The 19,550-nt window shown below is 41.7% G+C and overlaps 1 protein-coding gene across 1 annotated transcript in view; it reads right to left on the reverse strand.

The window, feature by feature from the left end:
• LOC126237018 (putative odorant receptor 19b) overlaps nucleotides 1–16,110 on the reverse strand; it is a 59,867-nt gene extending 43,757 nt beyond the window's left edge. The window contains exon 1 of the mRNA XM_049946759.1: nucleotides 16,019–16,110. The gene's annotated coding sequence lies outside the window, so the exon portion shown is untranslated. The remainder of the gene's footprint in view (nucleotides 1–16,018) is intronic.
• Between the last annotated feature and the right edge of the window lie 3,440 nt (nucleotides 16,111–19,550).

Here is a 19,550-nt window from a genome sequence, read left to right on the forward strand (position 1 = left end):
GCGGGAGACGTTTGGGAGCACTTGAGCACTATTACAAAGAGGCAAGAGGAACATGTGGAAAATTTTGCGAATAGAAAAAGAAAGCTGAATGTTCGAACGTATGAACTAAAACAGAGTCATGAAGCGAATCAAGTTTTGCTGCAGGAGGCTGAGCAGATGGGTTTGCCACCGGATGTGTCGAGGAGGGTGTACACGGGGGTGCCTAGGGGTATCCATTTGGTGGTGATGTTAACGATGGGGTTTGAAAAGATCGATATGTCGACAGGTGTGAGGGATGGGTGTGGTGTTTTCTCTTGCTCTCTGCAAATGTGGGGTGTTACAACTGTGAGTGTTCCGGGCATGTGCAGAAGCAGTGCCGCCAGCCTAGGTGCAGTAGGGGTGGTATGTGTCATCGACAGCATTATGGTAATCGTATTAAGGGGTGGACATGGAGGAAGCAAGCACCCGTTCGTGTTAAAATTAGATCAAACAAGTGTGTATCCATAGGCATAATATGTATTAGTGGGTTGGTGAAGGGAAGGGAGCATAGCTTTTTATTAGACACAGGGTTACATGTGTTGGTAGCCAGTAGGGACCCAGTGGGTCAGAGCCAATCGAAAGCACCACGCTATAGATTACATGGTGTTCGTAATAATAATATAAAGCCATTGGGGTCAGTGTAAATACATTTTGGGTGGAGGCAGTGGGGTTTAAACAGTGTGTGGAAATAGTGCCTCATGAAAGCGAGGGCTATAGCGTGATCCAGGGGTTAGAGTTTTTCCATCAACATTATACCCTAATTGACTTTTAGCGATGTGTGGTGTAACTTAGAGGGAACGCATGCCACCTAGGAGAAGCCATAGCTATTGTAGATCTGCTGCGAGATGTGTTCATCATAGTGGGAAATCGATGTAAAATTATGTAAAAATACATTACTGCTTGATGTGCTTTGAGTAAGTGTAGAGCCAGACTTACCAGTCGATATTTTATGCATAACATAACTTCTGGAAGGGAACGACGTATTAGAGTCAGCAAGTTATTTGGCTAAAAGGAGTATTGTATGTATACAGGGGAATGATAGCGGGAAGGTAGCGCCCATTAATATTGACAGTTTTGGCGCTGAAGAAGTAAAGTTGACAAAGGTGATGTTGATAGCGACATTCCAGAGGAGAATTGCTGCACAGAAGGTGTAAGTCATAAAGAACCATAGGACGCCGCTAAGACTGCACTATGCAAGAAGGCGGAGCATCTAAAGGGTGTGATGAGAGCAGAAATGGAGGAACTATTGGTGGTATTTGAGGATTTTTGTTTTCTGTAGGGGCTGTTGCCTGTGACGCCCATTACACAACAAAAAATACCGATAGGTAATGAAGCACTGGTGTACCATAAACCACATACATTACCTTAGTATTTGCAACCGATTCTGGAGGAGTTTATTAACCAGAAGTTGGCTTATGGGGTAATAGAAGGAAGTGATAATCCATGGGGAGCAGGAATTCTGAGTGTGCCGAAAAAGTCAACAGATGGTTCCATGCAATAAAGATTTTTGCTGTTATTGCTGCCATCTTAATAGCAAGACTGAAGTAGAGGCATATCCCATCCCCAACATGACAGAGACCATTAATAACTTGGAGAAATGACAGTTTTTACCTCACATGGATTAAAGATGTGAATACCATCGGTTGGAGGTGATTCCAGAGGACCAACCGAAGACAGTTTTTTCCTTACCATGGGCCATTATCAGTATTGGAGGATGCCATTCGGGCTGAAACATGGACGGAAAGTTGAAGCGGCTGAAGCCACGCCAATGTCTAGTTTACCTGAATGGTATAATTGTTTTCTCAAATGACTTGGAAGAACATAGAAAAGGTTTGAGAGAACTATTTAAAAGGTTGTGGACTGCATATCTGAAGCTGCGTGTGAAGAAGTGTCATTTGGTGTTGAAGAAAGTAAGTTACTTAGAACATGTGAGTAACAAAGATGGAGTGAGAATGGATCCAAGATTGATACAGGCAGTGCGAGATTATCCGGTGCCGAAGATGAGTAAAGAACTACAGCCATTCTTGGACATATCAAACAACTATGGAAAGTTTTTAGGGGTTTCTTGATATTGTGTAGTAACTCACGCACCTGTTGAAAAAGGATGCATAATATGTGTGGACTGTGGAATGTTAGGGGGTGTAGAAGAGCTGAAGAGCATTTTTATGTTTACATTAAGTTATTTTCCACACTTATACGTCTACAAAACATGATTGTGATATCTAAGGTAAGTGACAGGCGATCGACAACAGTTATTGCAAATGATTGGAACCTAGCTGAAGTAAAGTACAAAACGTTGTAAGGCTCATACGAATTATTTTACCTCATCTATGATGCTTATCAAATGTCGCAATGCATACCTTTGACTTTCTAGTTGAGATTACTTAATTTTTTACCGCATGTCTGGCACCATTTTCTAACACTACCTTGTAACTTACGGTAAAGAAGACGTTGGTGGTGTATAAAGCACAATTGGCCTATTTCATCATCTTGCATTTTTAATATTGCTCTGTGATCGATTCGAGATAAGGAGGGGCAGCAGGGTAAGGGGTGAGAGTTGATCGGTACATCAAAAACCATGTAATCTGTCACAGTTTTTATGCATCATTTTAATACTAGGGTCAGATTGGTCGGAAAGAGGAGGGGATATGAAGCACACAATTAGTTTCGAAAGAGGAGGGGATATGAAGCACACAATTGGTATATTTCCAATATTCTTAATTTTCAATACTGCACTGTGATTGGTGGGAAACAGGAGGAAAGGGGGAAAGGACTTTTAATTTACCATTAACACAATTGGGCTATTTCTTCTACCTTGGATTTTTCATTGGCTCCTTCATTTTTAATACCGCACTATGGTCGGATGGAGGTAAGGAGGGAGAAGAGGAAAGGGGGCTCTCTTATAAGGATGTTGACGTCACTGAGAAAGAGGATGAGCATGAGTACAAAGTCATCGGTGATATCGCGCATGACCGTTAGGATGACATGATGATCTGAAGTTCAGTGATCACGTTCAAGGCCAAAATGCACCAAAATGCCCGGGTAATGTGACTGTAAGGATTCTAGCTGCGTCACGTAATACTGACGTATAATACTTGTGAACAAGCACAAAAAGAGAAAATCGTCTAAGAAAAACGCTTTTAGCAAAATGCTTCTCAAAGTAAAAATGTTTGAAGAAAACACAGTTACAAAGGTAATGACCTACTAATGATGCTAAAAAAAGTCACTAACTAAGGTAAAGAATGAACATCAAATATAAATACTATGTAAGTGTGCATCATAGGCAACTTTACAGTGTTACACCACATAAAAAAATTTAAAATACCGTGCGCATATTAGATGCAATTTGAACAAAAACTAAGAAAACTAGTAACAACTTTATCAGAGAATAGCTTTAACTTGTATCAGAGACTAGTTAAACTATAAATTTAGTAATCAAAATATCCACGGGTGTGCTGCCGGTCTATAGTGTCCAACGGGCACAATATTTCGGCGATCATACATGTCGCCATCATCAGGTGAACTGACGGACTGAGCTCCTGTGAACGTGCCGGCACGGAGATCCGTACGCTATGGCTGCTCAGAGGGAACTGGGTTCGGTCGCGGCGGCGGCAGATTTAAATACCCTCCGCCCGCGGCGCGCTCCCTCCGCCGTCCGCGCCCCGCGCCACGGTCGCGCGGTGGAACAGATTGCGACGGCATCTGAGATGACGTCGGTGTGATGGCTCTGTCCGCCGTGGTCGTCACAACTATACGTTTGCTCGATTTACTCTTGATTAACCCAATCGCTGGTTCCCAAGCCTTGCTAAGATTATAGCCACAGTCACGGTTTATGAGGTCGTCATTTTGTGTCAGTTTGAGTGGCATGGTGTTGAGTGATGATGCGGTCTTGGTTTTGCAGAAAGGTCTCAACTTCGCTCCCACCCCCAAGTTCACTCCGGTCGCAGAAATTGTTAGTGCTGTTGAACAGGTTGCAGCTCGACTTCCGCCAGAATCAGCCGAGGAAATACGTCGTGAAACTTGTCGTGCGTTGACGAAATCCAAGCCGATAAAGTCAAATATCAGCAGTAAAGAGAGGGCGGCCATTCGTGATCTGAGGGAGCGCTCTGAAATTGTTGTCTTACCGGCTGACAAAGGCAATGCTACAGTTGTTGTCTCCCATAAGGACTACACTGATAAGATGCAGAGCCTGCTAAATGACGATTCCTACCGGAAGATCAGCGTTGACCCTACAAAGAAGGTGGAGAACAAGACGAGGGCGCTTCTCAAGGACGCAGATTTACCGGAGGGTGACGCTAAGAAATTGTTACCCCAAGGTCCGGTACCGCCTAGACTATATGGACTCCCGAAGGTTCACAAAGAGGGGGTTCCATTACGCCCCATTGTCAGCAACATCAGGGCACCTACATATTTGTTGGCCAAATACCTGACGGGAATATTAAGTCCTTATGTGGGTAAATGCCCTCATCACATCCGTAATTCCGTGGATTTTGTTAAACGCCTTGATAGCTTCAGGTTGGATGAGTCAGATATCATGGTGAGTTTTGACGTCGTTTCCATGTTTACGAGGGTACCCCTGCGAGAGTCACTAGAATTGATTAGTCAGAAGTTTGACGAGAAGACCACTGAACTTTTTAGGCATGTCTTGACTTCCACGTATTTTCTTTTTAATGGAGAATACTACGAACAAACGGAGGGAGTCGCCATGGGTAGTCCACTCTCACCGGTGGTAGCGAATTTGTACATGGAGAACTTCGAGGAGGAAGCCCTGTCGTCATCCGTATGGAAACCTACTTGCTTTTTCCGTTACGTGGACGACACGTTCGTCATCTGGCCACATGGTATGGATAAACTCCTTGACTTCCTTACACATCTAAACTCCATACACCCCAACATCAAATTCACTATGGAGACTGAAATGGAGGATAAATTACCTTTCCTTGACGTCTTGGTCAAGAGAAGGGCTGACGGCACCCTAGGTCATGGGGTGTATCGGAAGACAACGCACACTGATCTGTATTTGGACGCAGACAGCTGCCACCACCCTTCACAAAGGAATGGGGTACTTAAAACTCTAGTACATAGGGCGCGCACTATCTCTGACGCAGAGAGTCTACCCCAGGAATTGGAACATCTGAGAACTGTATTTCGAAAAAATGGGTACTCAGAGTGGCAGATTCAACGTGCTCTCCGCCCAACCACTGCAGCACAACCTGTTGAGATGGATGAAGTCACGAGGGAGGATGTAGGCACTGCATTTATTCCATACACAGGCGCTCTCTCGGGGAAAATCGCCCGCATTCTGAAGAAACACCGGATCGGAACTGTGTTTTGTCCTCCAAATAAAACTCGTGCACTGGTGGGGAGCGCCAAAGATGACCTCGGTTTGAGGAAGGCCGGCGTGTACCAGATTCCGTGTCAATGTGGCAAGCCGTATATTGGTCAGACGATGCGTGCCGTCGAGGATCGATGCCGTGAACACCAGAGGCACACTCGACTGATGTATCCGAGCAAGTCGGCGGTCGCTGAACATTGTTTGTCGGAAAATCACGCCATGGAGTATGACCGCACGAGGATTCTGGTACAGACGTCGAGATACTGGGACAGCGTTGTTAGAGAGGCCATCGAAATTCGCACCAATGACGACCTCATAAACCGTGACTGTGGCTATAATCTTAGCAAGGCTTGGGAACCAGCGATTGGGTTAATCAAGAGTAAATCGAGCAAACGTATAGTTGTGACGACCACGGCGGACAGAGCCATCACACCGACGTCATCTCAGACGCCGTCGCAATCTGTTCCACCGCGCTACCGTGGCGCGGGGCGCGGACGGCGGAGGGAGCGCGCCGCGGGCGGAGGGTATTTAAATCGGCCGCCGCCGCGACCGAACCCAGTTCCCTCTGAGCAGCCATAGCGTACGGATCTCCGTGCCGGCACGTTCACAGGAACTCAGTCCGTCAGTTCACCTGATGATGGCGACATGTATGATCGCCGAAATATTGTGCCCGTTGGATACTATAGACCGGCAGCACACCCGTGGATATTTTGATTATCAAATACGCCGGGAGAAACTCAAGAATCATATAAATTTAGTAATAACAGCAACAACAAAAATGAGACGGGTTCTCTACCTGTTGGAATACACAAAAAAATTACAGTCACCTGTAATTAGTTGTTTCTGTCAAGTTAATTTACACATACAAGTGTAACTATGTTATCGTTTATTACTTTTAATTTGTAGATCTATATAACTGCATGTACTTGAATACCACGTGCCGGCTATTGCTCTAGCGATTGCGTGCAGAGATCATTTATGTTATGGTTTTGAATTAGCATTACTGAGGTTAGCACGACTGGACGCACGAACATTTTATTTTGGTGTCAACAACTCATATGGTGTAACGATAGCCTTTTTACATTTTCGTTTGACTACGATTTTTATTAGCCATGGTAGTTCTTCCTTTTAAGTTTGTCACAGCTGTTAACGTTATATTTTACGTTGTACTATTTATTATATATTTGTCTGGTTAATGTAGACTTACAGGTCTTGCACCAGTGTCACTTTCATCGTGCTGTTACAATTTTAAAAAAATTTCACTTAAATTGCCTCTTATGCAAGTACGACTTATTGGATGGCAAGGTTTTTATCGGTACATCTAGTGTTTGTTCAGCTTGCGTCTTATACAAGAATAGGGGATGTTTAAAAAATTTTCCATCAGTGTAGCACTTTAAGGCTATATATAATTCAAGTTCAGATGATGTTAGAGTATGTTGTTCATTCTGTACGTTACATGTTGACAGTTTTACAATGAGCGATAGCTTTCTAGATTTTGTTTGTTTCATTCAGATATTTTAAAACTGTCGATTACTTTGTACAAATAAACTACTTTGTGTATTCCAACAGGTATAGAATTAGTCTCATTTTTTGTTGTTGCTGTTACCACTAAATTTCTTATTTAACTTGTCTCCGATACAAGTGGGTGTTATTGCATGATATAGTTATTACTTGTATATCCAGTTTTTGTTCAACTTGCGTCTAATAAGAGCATAGTATGTTTAAAAAAAATTCTGTTGTGTAACACTGTAAAGATTCGGTCTGAATGTAGTCGAGCCGTGAGTTAGTAGTAGTTGTGTGATGGCTTAGGAAGTTCGCATCTGGATCTGATATTGTGCATTTATGATGGAATGAAATACTCATGATGAACTGTAGTGACTATTTTTTTAAATGTTTTCTTCAAATTATGCAAAGTATTTTGACTGATGTTACGAAATGTAAAGATCACCATACATTAAAAAAAGGTGAATTGGAAAAAAGAGTCCCTGCTTTATTATTTCATTTCACTGTACATAAAAGAAAGGAACAACGCATTTCACTCGTAAGAATCGAGACCATCAACTAGACTACCCACCGTAGAAGAAATCTACGTCAACGAGACCAAAGTTAAGCAACCTTTATTGTTTTTAACAGCCACTTGCTCATTTTCTATTGCCACGTAACTAGTTGCATTGTTCATAAATGCCCAGTTTGGTGGTTGTAAGATAACTGAAGCCAACAGGGCGAGAAGCTTGTTAAAAGCTCTTCATGCACAATATGCTGAAAAAATGAAGTAGTGTGGTAATGTGTGAATAAGAAGCAGCTTTTTAAAGCCTTGAACACATTTCACCTAGACAAATCAAAAAAAAAAAGCAGCTTGAATAATGCATATTAAATAGTAGATTAAAGAGCTAAAAATCATAGAACACTATCCAACAAATGAACAGCCTGTGTATTTTAGTTTCGTGCTTTTCATATGTACACTCAAGTTTTACCTACAGAATTCTTTTCTGGAGAACAAATGTACAAAACATTGACACCGTTTCCAAACTATATAAATGGGACATAAGAATAATAATGAAAACTAGTACTCAATCTCTGGGTAAACATCTGTTCAAAACGCTGTGGATTTTTAACTATACCTTATGAATACATTTAGCAGTCAGTTGTGCACATCAGAAATAACATTGATAATGGTTCAAATCGCTCTAAGCAGTATGGGAATTAACATCTGAGGTCATCAGTCCCCTAGACTTAGAACTACTTAAACCTAACAAACCTAAGGACATCACACACATCCATGCCCGAGGCAGGATTCGAACCTGCGACCGTAGCAGCAGCGCAGTTCCGGACTGAAGCGCCTAGAACCGCTCGGCCACAGCGGCCTCCTAACATTGATAATTACTGCACAAATAGCTCAGTTCGTGACCATGGAACAAGATCTAAACTGAACTTACATGTACGAAGAAGTAATAAACATAAAACTCACAACAGCAGTTTTTATCAAGAAATAAAAGCGCACAACAAATTACCCAATGAGATTAAACAGATTACTAAAACCTACTTATTTAAAGAGACAGTCAAAGAGTACCTGTTAACTAATAGATTGAGGTGACAAAAGTCATGGGATACCTCCTAATATCGTGACGAACCTCCTTTTCCCAGCGGAGTGCAGCAACTTGACAAGTCGGTGTAAGCTCCTGCAGAAATATTGAGACATACTGCCTCTATAGCCGTCCGTAATTGTAAAATTGTTGCCAGTGGAGCATTTTGGCACGAACTATCTCTCGATTATGTTGCATAAATGTTCGCTAGGAACCTTGTTGGGTGACCTGAGTGACCAAATCGTTCGCTCGAATTGTCCAGAAAGTTCTCCAAACTAATCGCTGACAACTGTGACCCGGAGTCATCATATCATTCATAAAAAGTCCATCGTTATTTGGGAACATGAAGTCCATGAACGGTTGCAAATAGTCTCCAAGTGACCGAACATAACCATTTCCAGTCAATGATCTGATCAATCGAACCAAAGGACCCAGTCCATTCCATGTAAACACAACCCGCACCATTACAGAGTCCGTATCAGCTTGCACGGTGCCTTGTCGACAACTTATGTCCACGACTTCGTGGGGTCTGCGTCACACTCGAACCCTACCGTCAGCCCTTAACAACTGCAATCGGGACCCATCTGACCAGGCCACAGATTTCCAGTAGTCCAGGGTCCAAACGATATGGTCACGAGCCCAAGAGAGGCGTTGCAGGCGATGTCGTGTTGTTAGCAGAGGCACTTCCGTCCGTCGTCTGCTGTCACAGCCCATTAATGCCAAATTTCGCCGCACTGTCCTAACGGATATGTTCGTCGTACGTCCCACATTCATTTCTGCAGTTATTTCAGGCATTGTTGCCTGTCTTTTAGCACTGAAAACTCTGTGCAAACGCCGCTGCTTTCGGTCGTTAAATGAAGGCTATCAACCACTGCGTTGCCCAGAGTGAGAGATAATTACTGAAGTTTGGTATTCTCGGCACGCTCTTGACACTGTGGATCTCACAATATTGAATTCCCTAAAGATTTCTGAAATGGAATGTCCCATGCATCTAGCTGCAACTACCATTCCGCGTTCAAAGTCAGCTAATTGCTGTCACGCGGCCATAATCACGTCGGACACCTTTCCGCATGAATCACCCAGTACAAATTACAGCTCCACCAATGCACTACACTTTTATACCTCAAGTGCGCAATATTATAGCCATTTGTTTATGTGTGTATTGGTATCCCATGACTTTTGTCACCTCTGTGTACACTTAGCACAGTGAAGGATTACTTAAATTACACAAAGTAAGCACTTGGTAAAAAAAAAATGTATCACGATGAAACAAAAGTAAATAATAAAACGTCTATCACTTCAGGTAGCAGTTTCACACTATTTTCTATCCGTTTTATCTCTTCCTTTACTTTTCTGTTGTTGGAAAAACGTAGTGCCAAAAGCTAAGCAATGTATAAATTCAGCCAGTTGTGAAATTACGCTGTCACTTAGGAAACTGGAGTGCGCGAAGACCCTCAAGCAACAATAAAAATTTATGGCGTTCATAACTGTGAAATCAGTTCTCTTTGTTGAGAAGAAAGACAACGATTTGCTGACTACACTGATGAGTCAATATACACCGACAGAAAAAAAATCGCAGCACCGACAAGGAGTTGCGCGACACAAACCAAAGTAGGTAGGCGTATTTCTACATCTGAAAGACGATGTCTATTCAAATTTCGTGCCACTCGCATAAGCTAGTAGCGCCATTATAAGGATGCAAATGACGTTTGCTTTAAATACACCTTGTAATGCTCTTAGTTATATTTGAGACTGGACGTGGTGAGTTGACGTTAGCCAAGAATGCCTTTAAGGTGAGAAAGACGCCAAACAACCAACACCTCACTGAGTTTGAATGATGTCGAGTAATAGAGTAACGAGAAGCTGGGTGTTCCTCTTGCGATATTAGAGAACGACTTGACAAGATTATAGTCACTGTACATGATTGCTGGCAGCAGTGGCCACGAGAATATACTGTCGGAAGAAGACCGGGCTTCGGACGGCCATGTGGCACTACTGAGAGGGAAGACCATCGTTTTTGAGGTATGGCTCCGGCACATCGTACTGCATCTGCAGCAGCAATCTGACCAGCACTTAGCACCACAGTCGCACAACGAACTGTTACAAATCGGTTACTTTAAGGACAACTCCCAGTAGGAACTCATGGGGGGCAGGTTGGAGGTGTGTTGCGTTTCCTGATGAAAGCTGATTCTGTATTGGTAAGAAGGAGACCAGTTGAGAGCCTGCCACAAACCTGTCCTTATACTAGACTCACTCGACCTACACCTAACGTTATTGTCTGGGGTGCGATTTCGCATGACGACTGCCCACTGCGAGACTGAATGCCGATTGGCCGCACGACGCGATAAGGAAAGTATGTAATTGGAGCACAGACGAATGAGAAGTCATTCTAGCGACGATACGGACCGCAAATCGGGAAACCCACTGACACAAACGACTTTCTCAAAGCAAAGATTGTTATGCCCCGCCACTTATGGAGGAGGAGCTCGGAAACGGCTAGTCTGGCTGCCTGTTAGCGTGGTACTATCGTGAGCATCTATGAAAATTAGTTGTTGGACGGTGAAACCAAGAGAAGGCGACAAAGTTCTGGAAGCTCATACTTGAATGTGAACGTCAAGAGGCCTGCCTGCTTTGCAAAGCAGTATACTTACAGGGCGCGATTTGCGGCAGATCTAACGAGAGAGTACAATACTGACGTAGGCAGAAATGTTTCACAGGATACCGTTCGGCGCACATTGTTGAACATGTGGTCCACAACAATGTGGACCCAACGACATCGTGAATTACGACTGCAGTGGGCACGGGATCACCGAGATTGGACAGTGGATCAACTGAAAAGTGTCGCACGGTCGGATGGAACACCCCGCTGCCATAACTCAGGCCGTTTGGACAGTGTTAAGCAGTGAGGGATTGAGCTCGACTTTCATGGGACCTGTAATACTCGCTGGACGTGCCTTGATACCTGTGGACGTAACTGTGCACCGACTGCATTCCTTCATGCCTGATGTCACCCCCATAGCGACGACATGTTCCAGCGTGATATGTAACTGTACAACAAGGCCAGAATACGTAAAGTGATTTGAGGAGCATGGCAGTGAACTCAAGTTTATGATTCGCTCATCGAATGTGCCTTGTTTGAAACCGATGGAGAACATCTCCGACGCTATCAGGTGCCAAATCCGCGCCCAGAAACCACCAGCCCATACTTTGTGGAAATTACCTGGCCTGTGTGTAGATGTCTACAGGGACATACCTCCAGAAACCTGCGGAGGACCTGAAGGATCTTTGCCTCGCAGGATCGCTGCTTCACTGACAAAGTGAATCCACCATAGGTCTACATCTACATCTGCATACTTATTCCGCAAGCAACAGTGCAGTGCGAGGCGGAGGGTACCCTATACCACTCACTACTGCCGCGCGGAGTGGCCGCGCGGTTAGGGGCGCCATGTCACGAATTGCGTGCCGCCATCCTTCCGGGGATTCCCATTTGTCTTTTGACTCATCTCCGTAACACTTGTGTGTTGTTCAAACCTACCGGAGCAGTCCGCCTCTGAATTGCTTCGATTTCTTCCTTCAATCCGATCTGGTGGGAATCACAAAAACTCAAGTAGTACTAAAGAATGGCTCCCACTACTGTGCTATACGCGGTTTCCTTTACAGATGAACCACAGTTTCCTAAAATTCTCCAACCAAACCGAATTCAAGCTTTCGACATGACTTCATCATTGGGTTCGCGCATTGTAAAGGGAAGTGAGTGTTTGCACGGTGGCTAAGGTCACAGATTCGATATTTTGCGCCTCGTGTTCAAATATTACGTTTTCTTTTTTCTTTTGTTGTTGTAGAAGTACGTCACATCAATACTTTTTGTGACATCATAAAATGCAATTGAATTATTGACTACAGAAATAAACATTTAAAATCTTATTAAAATAGACTGTATCGTTACAAATCTAATATTATCCTATATCATTAAAAATAATTGAATATTAAAAACATAAAATGTCTCGTCTTTCAATTTTTGCTTTGATTTTCACTTTTATGCTTCAAGAGAAGTGTATTCATAAAAACTTGAAAATTAGGAGCACCATGAGCAATGTGGGAAGGCACGATACCACAGTCACATTCTTTTGGGTGAATGTTATGAGGAAGACAACCTCGCGATCTGTCGATAATTTCGCACTACACGACGCATAGCGAAGCGTTTTCTCGGAAACTGGAGCCTACAACTGATTATAATCAAGGTGTGTATTTTAATTACATCGCTTCTACTTGTGATTTCTCTTTTCTGTGCGTTGAAACTAGAGCACTTTTGTAATCGTGAATGTATTGTTTACATGTCGGCAAGATATATATCGCAGGGCTTATATAACAGCATAAGCATTGGCGAAATTACCTTTACTGAACATATCGGTATTCCGACTTCATCAATAAACACCCCGTCGTATGAGGGATAGTTTCTCACACCCTACGAGCAGAAACAGCTCAGTTTTTACATAAGGGTGCAAAACTATGTCCAGAAACTGATGATAGCTTTAGTTTGTGAGCCTTCCCGGTATAGTGGCTGTTGGCTCCACCTTCTGATGTCGTTTTATCAATTCGTTTACATCTTGGTACACTCAAGGATCAAACTTGTCGCTAACTTCTTGGAGACAAATGAAAACTGTTTCTGGAAAGGGTTAATCCGTGTATCTTTTTTTCCTTTTGCCATTAATTCCATTGTATTTGAAGTTCTAATAAATAACATTGGTGTCACAAACGTCTGTGATATAAAAAAAAACTTAAGACTGGATTTGAATACGGAACGCAAACTTTTGGAATTAGGCCCTAAGGCACTGTCTACCAACGCATTTGGTATTTCGGTTCTCGAGCAGTCTGATGAAGTCGCTCCGAAATTTGGACCGTCATTTTCTCGGAAGTTATTGCCTGTTGTCACCTAAGCGAAAATAGTAGTCTCTTTATTTTTGTCCATTCACATCTACATCTACATCTACATAATTACTCTGCTATTCAACATAAAGTGCCTGGCAGAGGGTTCAATGAACCACCTTCAAGCTATCTCTCTACCGTTCCACTCTCGAACGGCACGCGGGAAAAACGAGCACTTAAATTTTTCTGTGCGAGCCCTGATTTCTCTTATTTTATTGTGATGATCACTTCTCCCTATGTGGGTGGGTACCAACAGAATGTTTTCGCAATCGGAGGAGAAAACTGGTGATTGAAATTTCATGAGAAGATCCCGTCGCAACCAAAAGCGCCTTTGTTTTAATGATTGCCACTCCAATTTACGTATCATGTCTGTGACACTATCTCCCCTATTTCACGATAATACAAAACTAGCTGCCCTTCTTTGTGCTTCTTCGATTTCATCCGTCAGTCCGACCTGATGCGGATCCCACATCGCGCAGCAATACTCCAGAATAGGGCGGACAAGCGTGGTGTAAGCAGTCTCTTTAGTACACCTGTTGCACCTCCTAAGTGTTCTGCCAATGAATCGCAGCCTTTGGTTTGCTCTGCCCACAATATTATCTATGTGATCGTTCCAATTTAGGTTATTTGTAATGGTAAACCCTAAGTATTTAATTGAATTTACAGCCTTCAGATTTGTGTGCCTTATCGCGTAATCGAAATTTAGCGGATTTCTTTTAGTATTCATGTGAATAACTTCACACTTTTCTTTATTCAGGGTCAATTGCCACTTTTCACACCTTACAGATATCTTATCTAAATCATTTGGCAAGTCGTTTTGATCATTGATGACTTTATAAGACGGTAAATGACAGCATCATCTGCAAACAATCTAAGACGGCTACTCGGATTGTTTCCTATGTCGTTAATATAGATCAGGAACAATAGAGGGTCTATAACAGTACCTTGGGGAACGCCGGATATTACTTCTGTTTTACTCGATGATTTTCCGTCTGTTACTACGAACTGTGACTTTTCTGAGAGGAAATCACGAATCCAGTCTAACAACTGAGGCGATATTCGTTAGGCACGCAGTTTGGTTAGAAGACGGTTGTGAGGAACGGTGTCGAAAGCCTTCTGGAAATCCAAAAATATGGAATCAATTTGACATCCCCCGTCGATAGCACTTATTACTTCACGAGTATAAAGAGCTAGTTGTGTTTCACAAGAACGATATTTTCTGAATCAGTGCTGACTATGTGCAATAAATCGTTTTCTTCGAGGTACTTCATAATGTTCGAATACAGTATACGTTCCAAAACCCTACTGCAAATCGACGTTAGTGATATAGGCCTGTAATTCAACGGATTACTCCTACTTCCCTTTTTGGGTATTGGTGTGATTTGAGCAATTTTCCAGTCTTTAGGTACGGATCTTTCTGTGAGTGAATGGTTGTATATAATTGCTAAATATGGAGCTTTTTTTATCAGGATACTCTGAGAGGAACCTGACTGGTATACAATCTGGACCACAGGTGTTGCCTTTATTAAGTGATTTAAGCTGCTTCGTTACTCCGAGGATATCTACTTCGATGTTTCTCATCCTGGCAGTTGTTCTTGATTGAAATTCAGGTATATTTACTTCATCTTCTTTGGTGAAGGAGTTTCGGAAAACCGTGTTTCATAACTCTGCTTTAGTGGCACTGTTATCAGTGACTTCACTGTTGTTATCGCGCAGTGAAGGTATTGACTGCGTCTTGCCACTGGTGTGCTTTATGTATGACCAGAATCTCTTTGGGTTTTCTGCCAGATTTCGAGACAGAACTTCGTTGCGGAAATTATTAAAAGCATTGAAGTACGCGTCATATTTCGAACGTCTGTAAAACTTTGCCAATCTTGGGGATTTTGTGCTCTTTTAAATTTGGCATGCTTTTTTCGCTGCTTCTGCAACAACGATCTGACCCGTTTTGTGTACCATAGGGGATCAGCACCATCACTTATTAATTTATGTGGTATATATCTCTCAACTGCTGTCGATACTATCTCTTTGAAAACATTCCACAGCTTTTCTACACTTACATGATCAGATCGGAAGGAGTGAAGACTGTCTCTTAAAAAGGTGTTAAGAGCATTTTTATCAGCTTTTTTTAAATAGATATACTTTGCGTTTCTTTTTGGTGGTTGTAGGTGTTACTGTATTCAGCCTAGCAGCAACTGCCTTGTGGTCGCTAATCCCTGTATTTGTCGCAATACTCACTATTTGTCCAAGATTGTTGCTAAGAGATCAAGTATGCTTTCGCAACCATTTACGCTTCGAGTGGGCTCATGAACTAATTGTTCAAAATAATTTTCTGAGAAAGCATTCACAACAATATTGGATGACGTTTTATGCCTACGCCGGCTTCAAACGTATAATTTTTCCAGCATATCGAGGGTAGATTAAAGTTTCGACTATATCAGAGTGCGAACTACGACAGGTTCCCTTCTGAGTGTCAAAGGTAGAACAGTTAAGAAGGTGGGCAAAATGTTTTGCCTCGTCGGTATATGTCAGTAAGAACGTACGGCAGATCAAAATAGCTGCAGTAAAGTTCTGGTGCGAATAATAAACATCAATAGTGACAAGAGATGACCCTTTTCGTTCGTACGTTTACAAACCATAATGTATGTTTGTTACTTACCACAGAAGCGACGAAGATAGCGAAGCACACCGTAAGTATGTTGGTGAGAAGAAGAATAGAAATAGAGTAGTTTAAGGCCGACTGAAGCAGTTGGAAACACCTGCAATTATGAATTTCCGTTACTTTGATAACTCTTATACAACAGGTAAGATCGAAAGGCACTGAATCCTTCGATCACACACTTTTCCTCATATTCACAGCTTAATATATAAAAACTTTTATATTGCTTTGCTTGCTTACCACATTCAAATCACTGAAGCATGAATTCAAAAATAACTGAATCGACAATATGTACCACGTATAACAAAATGCATATTCTAGTAGAAATCGTATCAACCACTTACATGATGTGTGATTTTAGCTGTGGTAACAAACATGTGGACAGATAGTAACGGTTATCTGTGAATTTGTTTACATGTTTCCCTAGATATAATGCCATCTAGTGGCTACCTAATAAATAACCGTAATAAGAAACAAATTGAATAAAATTGAAACGACGTATGACACTGAATATAAGGGAACAGTTAAAACTGTGAACGTAACGGAATTTGAACGTGGATACTGCGCTTATAAACCATGCAGTCCGGACCAGCATCAGGATCCCACTCCAAGCTTCACCTTTCAACAGGCTGCTGTCCTTGCGTTCTAATTTTTTTATAATATATACGATGTAATAAAAGAACCCAGACACGTATTAGTGGGCATTAATATGACGTAAATTCACCCTTGGCATTTATGATGGCTTGAACTCTACTGCAGACTCTTTCAATGAGGAGTCAGAATATCTGTGGAAGAATGGTTGTCCATTGTCCCTCAACAGCCGAGATCAGGTAGGATGCTGGGGCCTGGAGTGAAGTCTACATTTTAACTCATCAAAAATGTGCTCCGCTGAGTTCAGGTTGTGACTCTGGGAAGACCAGTCGATTTCGGGAATGTTATTACCCACAAACCGCTACTCCATAGACGCTTCTTTATGACAAAGTGCACTGTCATGCTCATAAGAACAACCATCATCTCCGAACTTTCCCTCTACGTACACAGTACACAACGCTGTCAAATGTGTTGATACTGTTGTATAATTTGTGTCTTCTTAAGCACAATAAGGAGTCCTCTCCTAACTTTAAAAAACACCCCTACACCGTAATATCACCTTCTCAACACTTCATTGTTGGCTCTATAATTGATGGCACGTACCGTTCTCTAACATGTCGATTTATGGCAATATTATTTTTAACCAATGTGTGCCATGACAGTACGCTTTTGTAAGGACAGTATGTCCACTTTTGCATTTTATTTTTGCCAACTTGTGGCTTTAATGATTTTAAATACTGGTGTTTCGTACCTACGTATATTCTGAAGAACAATCTGTCTATTTTTATAGTAGATTACAAACCAATATTATGTTTAATTTTATATGTAGCAGTTTAAACGGTGAGTTTGGAATGTCTTCTGAAGGTCAACATGCAGAAAACATTCCAAGTCTGTTCTAAACTGTAAGCAGAGTGCGATGACAATTTTACAACTATTCCTTTTTCTGCATATTCTGGATTGCAAGTACACTACGATGACGCTCTGTACCAAGTGGTCGATTACTGAAAGTGTCGCAGATCCTGACCAGCTGAGACGGGATATCTGAAGAGTGATAGTTTGGCGAGCTGTAACGGTAACCAATGCCGCGCTAATGTATTAATTTGCTTCGATGATTCAAGGGTGTTTCCTGTTGGTCATTCTCAGGCCAAGAGTTACGAATGTATAGTTGGGTTTCGGCTCACGTCACGCGTCTTGGCGTAATATTGTTTGCACCATTTTCATATCTTTAATGTGCATTTACTTATGCTCGTCGTTCAGTGAGGTTTTTAGTTTCGAGGCACATGGTACAGTATCATGTTTTCATTAGTCCATCCGAATAACATACTTGTTGTATTTCTCACACTATTCTTTACAAAACTATTATTTACAAAACAAACATCACACTCTCGTCTAGTTAAATGTTTCCAGCATTTTCCAAAGCGTACAGCAAATTTTCTTCTTCTTCTTCTTCTTCGTTTCACCCAACTTTGGGGTACGTTGAATCAATCACTTCTGTGTGTTCTGTGCCTTTCTTTTCGCCCAGTACTGCTTCATTCTTTCTGATCTTGCTTTTCTTTCCTCATCAGAGATGACAATCGTTCTTTTCTTCCTATTTTGGAGCTGGAATCCCTCTTTTCTGTCTTTGCTTATCATTTTTGCGGTCCTGTCTGTGAGCATTTTTTCTGTGATGTGTAGTTCTCTTAAGTCTTTCTCTGTTTGGATAAACCAATTTGGTTTGGATTTTTTATTCCTGAAGTAGTCAAACATTCTTTTTGTAAGTCTATTTGGGTTCATTCTGAGAATGTGCCCATAAAACTCAATTCTTCTTTTCCTCATTGTATCCGAAAGTTTTTCTGTGGTTTTGTAGAGTGTTTCATTTTTGGTATGAATTAGTTTGTCGTTATGAAATTTGGGGCCTAAAATTTTTCTCAATATTTTTCTTTCTTTGATCTCTAGCCTTTCAATTGGGCCATGGTTAGTGATAGATAATGTCTCAGCTGCATATAGTGCTTCTGGTTTAATGACAGTGTTGTAATGTTTTATTTTTGAATTCCATGAGAGGGACTTTTTATTATAAGTATTTTTAGTAAGCTGAAAGGCTAGTTCAACTTTGTTTCTTCTTAATTCTATTGCTTTTTTCTCAAGGGCGTTCCAGCTAATCCATTCACCAAGATATTTGAATTCTTTAACAATTTCGATCTTTTGATCTCTTACTTTAAGATATTTCATTGGCTTTTTTATATTTGTGATTATTTTGGTTTTTTCAAAAGAAATTTTAAGGCCTATTTTCTCTGCTTGTTTCTGTAATTCGAGGATCTGTTCTTTGGCTTCTTCCCATGTTTCAGCTAGTAGGGCCATATCATCTGCAAATGCTAGGCAATTAACCTTGATGCCTTTGTTTTTTGTTCCTAGTCGGATTCCACTATTGATTTTCTTGTTCCATTCTCTTACTATTTTTTCTAGGGCACAGTTAAATAACAATGGAGAGAGTCCATCACCTTGTCGTACTCCAGTTTTTATCTCAAATAGGTCTGAGAGTTCTCCCATAAATTTAATTTTGGAGTATGTGTTGGTGATGGTTTCTCTAATTAGGTTTGTAGTTTTATTGTCTAGATTCAATTCTTTTAATATGGAGATTAGAGATTCCCTGTCTATGGAGTCGTACGCCTTTTGAAAGTCAATGAATGTGATGACATACGCTTTTGCTCTCGATTTTTGGTAGGCCATAAGATTTTTGAGGTTTAGAATTTGTTCTGGGCAGGATCTTCCCTTTCTGAAGCCTGCCTGGTATTCTCCAAGTTGACAATCTAGCTGGGGTTCTGCTCTGTTCAAAAGGACTTTAGACAGTATTTTGTATGTTACGTCAAGGAGCGAAATCCCTCTGTAATTGTTGGGGTCTGTTCTGGATCCCCTCTTATGAATTGGGTGAATGAGGGCCATCTTCCATTCATCCGGAATTCTT

This window comes from Schistocerca nitens, chromosome 1 (assembly GCF_023898315.1).
Source record: "Schistocerca nitens isolate TAMUIC-IGC-003100 chromosome 1, iqSchNite1.1, whole genome shotgun sequence".
NCBI lineage: Eukaryota > Metazoa > Arthropoda > Insecta > Orthoptera > Acrididae > Schistocerca > Schistocerca nitens.